Below are 12,413 nucleotides of genomic sequence, written 5' to 3'. Positions count from 1 at the left end.
TGAACCTGGAGCAGATTGTGACAGTGGAAGCACAATCAGTGCCTGAGAGGCAGTAGCTGATTTCTTACTAGGGCGCCTTGTCTTCGGCTTCCAGTTTGGGTTGGAAAGGGCTCCTTTACATGTTTTGTAGTTGTGACCCTTCTCACCACACTTGCTGCAGGATACAACAAATGACCTTTTCAGTTTTTCTTCTTGCATGAGTGGCTTAGCCGGATCCTTTTGCCTATTATGAACCTTTGGCCGTCCAATTGGCCTTTTGATAATAGGTGGGTCTGGCTTCGACTCATACTCAAACATTATCTCCTCCACCTCCGTTGGGAGCTCACTGACATAAAACCCGCCCCCGACTGCATAATCTGGCTGGACATCAGGTCCTTGATCCTCTGCTTCACCACGTGCATCAGTCCCATTCCCACTCCCTTCCCCTCTTTCATTAACCCTTGTGCGAAATTGTTTTTTCTTCTTCCCTTGCTTCCTTGGTGTAACTACCTTCTTCTTAGGAGTAACTACCTTCTTCTTACCCTTCACACATCTTTTCCTCTTCCCAACAGTGACCCCACCATTGCTGTCACTCTCACTGCTGTCACTCTCAATTCCAGCCGGTGGAGGTTTGTACAAGATGTACTCTGTGCTCTCGTACCCGTCATCAGATAAAGAGGAAGAATTCACTTCCTCTGCAGTTTCATCCACCTCCCCTGCAGTGTCTCTGTCCTGGGCAGCATCCTGAACAACCTCCGGCTCGTCGACAGGATGGTCAAAGTATATATGGAACTCACCTCGCCCTGGGTGCTTCATTAGGTTCTTTCGCATTGCATTGATCCCGACATCCCCAGTCAATATGTTCATCCCGGATTCAAATTCAGTGCTCGATGGATCATACCAGTATACTTCCTTGTATGACTGGTAGCCTAAACCCTTAAATAGTGTCACTAGGTCTCCGAAATTCACAAAGTCTAGGTCCATCTCAGGGAACCTCTCCTCCTTTCCATTCTGATAAACCAATTTTCCACCAACTCCTCTTACGAAGTTCCCTCCATGATGAAAGACCGGAACCACAAACACGTCAACCATATGAAATTGACCAGTGCAGAACTAGGATTAAAAAAGGAAACACCACAACATATGGAAGACACTACATTTCCCGAACACAATCCCTCCCCCTAATCCTACACAGCACGCAATACACCCCTTTTTCACTTTCTTTCTTACTCTGTAAACATGCAAACACATTGCATTCCTAGCTAAGCATAACAATCTTACCTTGTGACGATGACACCAGCCACGACCTCAGACGAAGCTTCTCCTCAGCCTCTGCCACCAGCGATCACCCCTGACCTTTTGCTCTTCTACGTGTTGTATGTTTTGGAGGAAGAAACAGAGACGCAGGAGTTTAATCATTTGGGTTAGGGTTTTCTGTAATTCTCTCACTCAACTATTGGTCTTCTGGGTATTGTATATGGGGATTCAACTGTGTTGATTGGGGGAGGAGACGAAACGGCATCGTTTTCGTCTCCAGGGACTTATATGTCCTATAACTTTTTTCCCCAATGCCACGTGGCCTCCGTTACGTGCCACCTCAGCGCCAACTGTGCCACATCAGCCTTTTCCGTTGAGTGGAAACGGAGTAAATCAACGGAGGGACACAAATGTCCACGTTTTTCAACGGTCAGGGGCTTTAATATATTTTCTATTGCTTGAGGACGAAAATGTCCGCAAAAAAAAAAGGTCAGGGACGAAAATGTCTTTTACTCAAAATATTATGTAATTTATAATGGCCCCATGAAAGGAGTATATGATGCCTGGAAAAAAGCAGCACCATTCACACATCAATCAAAGATAGTTCATAAAGGAGGATTTTTAACACTAGAAGAGGCAAAGGAATCCTTCAGGGATTATGAAGCTCTTCATCTAGAGCAAACCCTAAAAAGAGCAGATAAAGCTCTAATTCAAGCCCAAAGAACAGGAATAATAAAAAACATTCCTACAAGGGCTGAAATCAAGGAAAAGAAAAGGGTCTGTAGATCAAATCTCAGAGAAATTCTTAATATAGTCCTGAATTGGACTGAAGAAAAAAGGGCAAGTTTGAGATACTATCCTATTGTCAAAGAACAGCTAACAAAGCTGGTTATTTTTTCAGAGGCTTCCCCATCTGACACTTATCAGTTTTCCAGTATGGATTAATTGATACAATTTTAATTTTTAATGATCTAAAAATTATTAGTGAGTTTCCTGCAAGATTCGTTGATGCAGTAAAGAGATTTAAAAATATGATTGACAATGTAAATCCAAGGGATATATCTCTAAAATTTACAAATAGTCAACCTATTTTTAGTGAAGAAGAAGAATGCTTAGTTCCAGCACACCAAGTAATATTCATGTCCGTCTTTCCAGAAAACTTTCAACCAATTGATCAAATTCAAGATTTAACAATCTACAGTCATGAAGGAAGACTAGCCAGCACATTAGCAAGGGTCTTTGAAAGAACTCAAAAAATAACAAGGAAATCTCACACAAGAATTAATTATAAAAGCAGAAATACTCTGCTTGTGTCCAGCAAAAGAAATGAAATTGAAGAAAGAGAGATGAGACTCTTGGTGAAATTTGAATCTGTATTCTACAATTTATCCGGACTCTTAGAAAAGCTCCCTGAAGGGATAAAAAGGAATCTCTGCTATTTGATAAAAGATAGAGAAGACCACAAGTGCCAGTTATGTGCCTTGGAAATATCTGAAGAAAGCAATAATGAAATGGAATCCACCCACATGATAAAAGAAGAAGACAGTGCATCCACCCACATAAAAGAAGAGGACAGTGCATCCACCCACATGATAAAAGAAGAGGACAGTGCATCTGAAGCATCCCTCAATATTATTGTATAATGACGTAAGCGCTTAGGTCATACAGCACCAACAATGTAGCTGGTGCAAGATAATAAAACAATAACGTAAGCAATGACGTCATAAGAAGGGTAAGGATGGGAATTGTCCATCAGACCCAACCATTATAAATAGATTGCTTAGGCAATTATAGAAGGCATCAGAAAACAGAAAGCAGAAGGCTAAGAGTACTCATATGCTAGGAGAGCAAGGAGGAAGCTGCCGAGGCAATTCTGTAGTCTGACAAAAGAATTCCCTTAGGAAAAAATAGTTTTAAACTCCCCTCTGGAGTTAATATCTACAATCTCCCTTCTGGAGATAAAAACACCTTATGTAAAATATACTAAATAAAGGAAGTTTTTCTCCAGAAAGGTATGTCTTTGTCCTAATCTCTTAGTTATGAATTACTTAGAAAGCTTAGAATTAACAGAAGAATCTAATTATTATAAATTAACTGCTTTATTAGGTAATGAAAAACAGGTTGTTCTAAAATCAGAACTAAATCTCAAATCAAATGAAAATTTTAATAAACAAAATCTTTTAAAAGAAGTTTTTAATAGAAAAAATATAATATACTATGGAAAAATTCAACTTGAAGCCCCTGTAAAAATAAAATCTGCTAATGGAGAACTTGAAATAGCTTTGATAAATGATGAAGAATTAGGTAAACAAATTGAGAAAATTAAGGATCAACAGAAAAGATCTAAAATTGGATGGATTCATATTAGTACCATACAAGTTTTAATTAAATCTACATATATAAAAGGAATTAATTCACCAATAAGTTTAGCAATCTGTGATAAAAGCATTACTGATGACCCAATAGATCAAATAATTGGAATTGCTCATGGAAATTTGACAAATGTAAATGTTAAATTTAATGCCCATCTTGGATATGCCATACCTTTATCAACTGAAAATCTTGGTAGATCTATAAGTTTAACTTATAAATTTCATAGAAAAAGTTTAATGGAACAAGATGATGAACCATTTTCAGTTACATATGCAATAAATTATGCTTTAACAAATAGCCATCATAGTATAATATTTAAAAATAGAGAAAGAATTTATGTTGATGAATTATTTCAGAAAATTGTAAAAACAGAAATACCAAAATATAAAGCTATTGAAAACCTAGTTCTATTATTAAAAGAACCATCAAAAAGATCGGTTTCATCAAATTTTCAAAGAAGAGAATCTAAAATCAATAGTCCTTTAAATTTATCTAAATTAAAAATTAAAGAAGAAAACTCTGAAATAAAAGAATTAACAAAAAGGGTCGAAAAATTAAATGAAACCCAAAATACTAAATTATGATAATAAATAAGGGAGAAATATATGTAACTTATCAAGATAAGAAACAAGAGCTCTTTGAAAGAGAAAATCGTTTGAATTATTTGCAGTTTTCTGAAATAAATCAAAGAGCATTTAAAGCTCTAAAAATAATCTATAACAAGTTAAAAAGAGAAGTTGAAGAGCTAGAAAAATTAATAGAATCTCTGGAAAATAGTGATGAATCAATGATGGAGTTTACATAAATTCTAAAATAAATAATGATAAACAAAACTATTATAAGATTACCTAATTTATGAGGCATAAAAAGATTAAAAAACCAGAAAATAAAATAAAAAGGAAAAGAGCGAAAAAATTAAAAAATAAAATAGAGGAGTATAAAAGAGAATTAAACAATCTTCAGATCGAAATTGATGATCTTATAATAAAAAATGATAGAAATAAGAATAAATATAAACAAGTTAGAATTAAATCTAGGAAATTTATAAATGCCTGAAAAACTATATTACAATTTAAAAGAATTAAAACTGTTGATAATTAGAAATAAGAGATAGTGTAGAAATAAAAGAAATTTTTAAGGATTTGAGAAATTATAAACTTATTCGAAGCAAAATATGAAGAGTTAGTAGAAATTTCGAAAAAAAAAAAGAATTAAAAGAAAAGTCAAAATTGAAAATTGGTATCAGAGCCAAGTTAACGATTAAGGGTAACACTTTCTCTTTAAGCAACACTTTTAATAATACGCTTTTAAATCAATAACAACCACAAAATGGAAAACATCTTTACAAAAAGATGAAATTGGCAACTTTACCATAGCATCCACCTTTTATATATGCAGGACAAAATTTTTTTGGCCAAGCAAATCGAACCCACCAATTTTTAGTCTACAGAAGAAAATTTTTTTTTATAAAGAAATCGGACCCACCAATTTCATGCATAAAAATTTTTTTGGTGCGACGTAATTTTAATCGGACTGTCCGTAAACCTTACAAAATGTAGTCATACATCACATTAAACAAAACAAAAATAACCATATTTAATTAACAACATAAATTTAATAAAATCAAAATTTCATTATCACATAACCAATAAAACATAATCATATTAATAACTATATTATTAACTACTCAAAATATACTAAATCTATTTTACAAAAAATTTACATTTATATTTATTAGATTCTTATAATTATCAATAAACCTTAAACGAATCTTAAATATAAATCTAATTATTATTAGATACATTAAAATTACATTTTCTCATGTCTAAAACCTATTTATTTTATAATAATAATTCTTATTCACTTTTTTCTATTTATATAACCAGAATAATTTTAAAAAGTATTAAACACCTCAATTAAATTATTATTATACATATATATTTTATATCACCAAATTTATTAATACTCATAAATAATTTTTTAAATTTATATTTAAAATTTAGTATTACTAACATAATTCATACCTAAATTACACTAATTTTATTTGGTTTTCATTCTTCATGGTACTATAACAATAATAATACTATACCTTAATTATTACTTCCAACCATTATTATATCTAAACAATTTTAAAATTTTCACTTCCAACATAATAAACAAACATTTTCAACTAATTATTCCAATCTAATCTAACAACACACAACAACAAGGCATTAATTCTTAATTAATTCACTTCCAACAATTATTGTATTTAAACAATTTTAAAGTTTTCACTTCTAACATAATAAACAAACATTCTCAAATAACTATTCTATTCTAACATCACACAACAAGCCATTAATCCTTAATTAAATTTCTCAATAATATATTCATAATAATAATAATTAATTCAATAATTTTTAAATATCTTCTAAATTTATTTTATTTTATTGACTATTTCTAACAATTAATAACCTAAATATTTTATCATACCTATAATCTTAATAATTATTATTACAATATTTTTATTAATTTCTAACATTATCAATATTATTTTTATTAAATCAAAATATTTAATAATAAAAACTTACATAATTAAAATAATTAGAATGATTAAGATAATTAGTAATATGAAACTCCTGATAATTGACATCTTTTATTTTTATCTCCTTGGCATTGTTGAATGAAACTTGATGATGGTGGTGGTGGTCCAATTTTTCTTCCTGGTCCGATGCTGCTTTAACAATGAAAGAAAAAGAGAGAAAGTGAGGTTAGGGTGAGTGAGGTACGAGTGAAAGGAATGGTCTAATTTGTTTAATATAGAGATACAAACAGGGGTTGGGGAGTAGTGCATGTTTAACGTATAGCATGCAGTGTACAAATCGAACGGTCCGATTTATGTACCTGTGGTTCGATTTGTGTATTTGTGATGTCTGAAATCGGACTGTCCGATTATTCTCCCTCCCATTGGATTGTCCGATTTATTAATCAGCGCTGTCGACACACCTAAGTGATACACCCTGTATTCCAATAAACGCGCTATATACCACTCCTATCCCAATATCAAAATTAAAAAAACTCTATCAAATAATCTACTCCTATAAAATATAGGTTGAAAAATTAAAAAAACTCTATCAAATAATCTACTCCTATAAAATATAGGTTGAAGTATAAAAAAGTAAGTTATTAGTCTTTAATTAATATTTAAATCCAAAAAACATAAATTACACTTTTTTTCTTTTTTTTTTCTTTTTCCTGTTAATGATTGTTGGTGTATTTTTTAAAATTTTTTACTTTGTTTGCATTTTCAATTTTTCTTTTTTTTTTTTACTTAATTTTTCCTTTTCTTTAGAGGGTGAAATTTGAGAAATACACGAAAATTATTAGTTTAAAAATACAAAAGTTTTAATTCTATAATACAAATTATTTTGAATTGAGTAAATCTTTTAGTTGAATAATTTGGGTTAATAGACAAATTCTTTCCTGAAAAATCACTCATTCTTTAAATTGGTCCTCAAATAATTTTTTACTCATAATGTAAGTCAAATTAGTCATTCCGTCAGTTAGATGATGATGTATCACGTTAAGTGTCACGTGGCAGGATGACGTGGTAGGTTAATGCCACGTATCACAAGCTTATTAGTTGACGTGTCATGTCAGTGACACCTAGCACGCCACGTATCACTTGACATGTAAAAAAGTTATTTATAATCAAAATAGTTCTTGAAAGTTCAAACGTAAGTTATTTTCATCCCTAAAATTTTAAAAATTAGTCAAATTAATCCTTATATAATTTTTTTTATTTTTTCATAATGTTAAATTTAAAATATTTTTTGATGCTATTAGTTTTAATATTATTTTTTAAACCTTAATAAATAAAATTCTCTTTACATAAAATAATAAAAATAATTAAATTATTATAAGGTTATTTTGTCATTTGTATTTAAAATTTTATATTTTCAAATTGTAATTTTTTATAGTGAATTTTTTTTATTCAAATGAGTTTATCAAATTATTGTTGATTATATATTTAAAATTTTAATATTTTAAATTTTACTAAATAATATAGTAGTTATTTTAAAATTTAAATCTTTAAAAATTTTTAAAATGATAATTTTTATTATTGTTTAATTTATATGGTAGAATTCAATAATTAAAAAATTGATTTGTGGGGTCACTTTTTGAATCTTAATATTCTAATATATTTTTTTAAATAACTACTATATTTATTTACTAAGATCTGAAAAATTAAAATATTTAAAATAACAACTATATTTATTTTAATATTCTAATATAGTTTTTTAAATATTTTATTTAAAACACAAGAAATTTTATTTTAATACGAAGCATATCTATTTATATAATGTACTAGTGCGGAGTAACCTATGCTATGCATAAGTATAATGTTTTCTATTTCATTTTACCTCATTGATTTGTGAAATAAAAAGAAAAATTGTATAATCCATCTCAAACATATGAAAGAGTGAAACACACACAAAATTATTATGATCTTTGCATGTATTACGCTTAAGAAGCAATTTGTTTAGCATATATAGTAATAATAATAATTAAACAACAAATTTTTAATATTTGGTAAAGTTTGGAATTGGAGCAAAATCTGTAGATCTTCTTAAATTTTGACTCTAAGTATCACTATCACATTGGATTCTATATGTAAATAATATCGTAATGAAAAAAAAAAGATATAGTAGAAAAAAATAGTAGTATAACTTTATTTAGGTTAACATACATAAATTTTGATTTTGAACATATAACTTTGTTTAGATTAATAAATATATACATTTCAATTTTGAGCCTATATATATTCTAGCAAAATGTAATAATATAAGAGAAAGGTTTTAGAATAGCAAAAAATAAGAGAGATTTTGAAAAAAATTAAAGGAGAGAGATGATTCTATTAAAAGAATTTTTAAAAAGAAAAGATACAATTACTAATTTTTTGTTTGTCAATTATATTTTTATTAAAATTAATAGTATTAAAAAATATTTTAAATTTAATATTATGAAAAAAAATTATATAAGGACTAATATAATTAATTTTAAAATTTTAAGGACTATTTTGATTATAAATAACTTTTTTTCATGCCAAGTGTCACGTAGCGTGCTAAGTGTTACGAACCTGACCGTCAACCAATCATCTTGTGACACGTGGCATTAACATGCTACGTCATTATCTAACTGACGAAAGGACCAATTTGACTTACGTTTTATCTTTCAGGGACTAATATGACTAAAAAAATCATTTGAAGACTAATTTAAAAAATGTGTGATCTTTCAAGAACGAATTTGCCTACTAACTCAAAAAAGTTTAGAAATTTACATCACATAACATATTAATTATTTTGAATCATGCAATTTTTTAGTTGAATAACATCCTAAAAAATCCTTAAATTTTTGTTGAAAATTGAAAAACAAAAAAAATTTAGTTGCATAATACACAGAAATTGTGTTTTTTTATTATTTGTTTTTCTTCAATAAATTGTGTTCACTTTCAAAACACTTTTGTATTTGTTGTTAATAAATTTGTGTATTTTATTTTTTTATTTTTTAAAAAGTTGTATTTACCTTCATAAATTTCTATGTTTATAGTGGTAAAATTTTTATATTTTTTTCAATAAATTTTGTAATTTTTTCTTAAGTTTTTCTTGTTAAATATTTTTTCATCTTTAAAATCTTAAATAAAAATCAAAATCATCTCTAAAGTATTTTTACATTTAAAACTATTTTTATCGTTAAATTTTATTTTAAAATAATCCTTTGTCTAATTTTTGGACCAAAATATTCTTAACCCCTACAAATACAAATGCATAAATAGAGAGGGAGAGAGAGTAAGAAAAAAAAGACAAGAATAGACGGAGAGGTGGAGAATGAAGAGGAAAAAGAAGAGAAGAAGAGGAAGGAAAAGGCGTTGCCGGCAAGGAAGAGTGTAGCTGTTCGCTGACATTTTCTTTCGACAGCGACTCCATCCCATTTTGTCAGTGTCGACAACCACCATCCCAATCTGCAGTTGCAGCAACTTCAATGAATATAGGAAAGATGACAAATGACAAACAGGGTTAAGATGGAGCACGGCGGTGGCCTTCAGCAGCAGCAACGGCGGCAACTATACACAACTGGCTACTTCAGCAGCAGCAACAACGATGCTTTTCTTCTCCATCATGCTCTTGTTTTCTCTATTTCTCTCTTTGTGTTTTGTTCTATCTCTCACTACAAGAAAAATGTTGAGTGCCGTCAGAATTATCGTCGGAAAAATGAATAAAATCTGACAGTAAGTTAGTTATCGACAGATTTACCGTCAAAAGGAATCCGACAATGTAAATCTCATTTGTAACCAATTACCGTTGGATTTTTTCTTACAGTAGTTACCGTCAAATTCGGCGACGGATTAATTACCTACCCAAAAAATCATTTGGTTACCGATGATTTTTTTCGACGGTAACGTTGGCGTCACAATATTCCATTTTTTGCACTATTACCATCGGATTATGTCCTTGGTAAATCCGACAGTGATATCAATTTTTAAAAATATTATGAAACAATTTTTTTGAATTTTTTATTTTGAATTTTATTTTTTATTTAAATTTATTTTTCACAAAATTAGAGGTCAAATTATAAATAATAGAAACCAATCATGTAATACTAAATATCAAATGTTCAAATAAATTAAAAGTCAAATAAATTAAATACAATAAAAAAGTAAAACAAAGCCCTAATCACTAAAGATCTTGGTAGTTGTCGTCATCATTCTCGTGGTCTTACCGAGACGGCGAAGAATGCAATAATGTCTGTGTCCCACAAGTGACACTGCTGCCACTGGCGCGCATCTGAGCATGGTACACCGTCATCTGCTACTCCATCCGCTAAAGCCGCTCCAGCTGCTCCTTCCACTCTAGCCTGAGCTCATCCATATCCATCACGCGTGTGAGGATCTCTTGATTCCTGTTCCGGTCTCGTTTAGCTCCTGAGCCTATTCATGAAGGCTCCGGGTGAGCTCCTGCACCTGCAACCTCAAATCAATGCCTTCTTCGAGATCGATGCCTCGACTGGTGGCAGAGGCAGATGTGGAGGTACGGAGGCTACTGGTGAAAAATGATCCCAACCTGTATATGCAGTTCTTGTACGGTGCCAAGGCGATCTCGCACCAAACCGCATTGGGATCCACGACTGAAGTAGAAGAGCCATTAGCATATTAAACAAAATAGGAGATACAAATTAGCTAACAAGGTTTTACTATATTAAGTTTTTACTGTACACTTTTGAAACCATCGCTCTCTGGTCTCAAAGGGTATTTTCTTGTAGCTCGGCTATGGATGGTCATACATCAGCTTGATGATGTTGGTCATCTCTTGAGTACATACGTTGTTGCTTAGCGCAAACCTATCAACAATTCACAAACAAACGAATATGGTAATATAAATTAAAACTTCAGAAACAAATAATCATAATATATAAAGATTTTTTTAGAAATTTCGGCAGAGTTTCATCTATAACTAGAATGTGCCACAAACTCTATCCATCAACAATTAACTTTAACAACACCAATTGTCAACAATCAATGAACAACAGTGAATGATCAAGAAGCAACATCTATAAATCTACTAAATCCACTAAAACTAGAATCAATAATCAGGATATATCAAACACTTTTAGCAGTTCAAACATACAATACTAAATCCACTAAAACTAGAATCAATAATAAAAAATCACTAATCATGATATATCAAACACTTTCAGTAGTTCAAACCTACAACACTAAATCTACTATAGCTAGAATCAATAATCAAGAATCACTAATCATGAATTATTAAACACTTTCAGCATATAAAAGACTTAAAGCATTACTTACATCGTTCCGCCATCAGGCAAAATCATCATCAGTACGATAGGAGGTAGTGAAAGGACTTCAACTGGCTGGCTTGCATGAGAGAATTCTGGCGTCGTGGTGTCTATCACTGGAGATCGCATTGCTGAGATAGTGGGCTACTGAGCAGATGGAGGCGACATCGTCGCCATAGACGCAGGGACATAGTTTGGGTTAGGCACCATGATGAACGGCTATTCTGATGCATCTGCAACTTGTGAAATCACCAGGGTAGTCGGATTAGAGGGAGAGGATCCAGAATTCCCAGGGTACCGACAAAACGTCAAAATTTTGAAACAAAAGTTTTTTGTAACGAAAAAAGGGTCCATTGCAGTAAGTCCCGTTACGAAAAATTTTTGTAACGAAAAATGGAACTGTTACAATTCAATACCATATTTTGTAACAATTTTTTCTGATACAAAAAACCAGAAACGTTACAAAAGTGATAACAAATTTTGATTTTGAAGGCATTTTTCGTGACAGTCAATTTTTTTCCTATCAAAAAATTTTGTTACAAAATATAACATGATTTTGTAACATTTTTTCTTTAATTACGAAAGCAAATTAATTATTTTGTAACTTTTTTTATTACAAATTACATGCATAATTTACTAAATTATTTTTTAAATTAACTAATATATTAACGATTTTAATAAACAAGTTTACATGCATATAATATGCAAAAACATACATAAGTCAAACAAGATCCTTTTAGCTAAAATTGTCTTGAAACAAAATAACATTAGCTAGTGAGTACATTGATTAGTTCAACCAAAATATAAAAGTTTTAACATAAAAGTTCAACCAAAACATAAAAGTTCTAACATAGATTAGTGTCTCTATGCATCAAAACATTCTTGAGCCCTCAAGGTAGCATATGGTCACCATTTCAACACTCTTGTAAATAAGAAAAACCGAAACAAAAAAGTTAGAAAAAAGATAT

This window comes from Arachis hypogaea, chromosome 3 (genome assembly GCF_003086295.3).
Source record: "Arachis hypogaea cultivar Tifrunner chromosome 3, arahy.Tifrunner.gnm2.J5K5, whole genome shotgun sequence".
NCBI classification, from domain to species: Eukaryota; Viridiplantae; Streptophyta; class Magnoliopsida; order Fabales; family Fabaceae; genus Arachis; species Arachis hypogaea.
The sequence above is the reverse complement of the archived record's forward strand: the minus strand, read 5'-3'. Positions refer to the sequence as shown.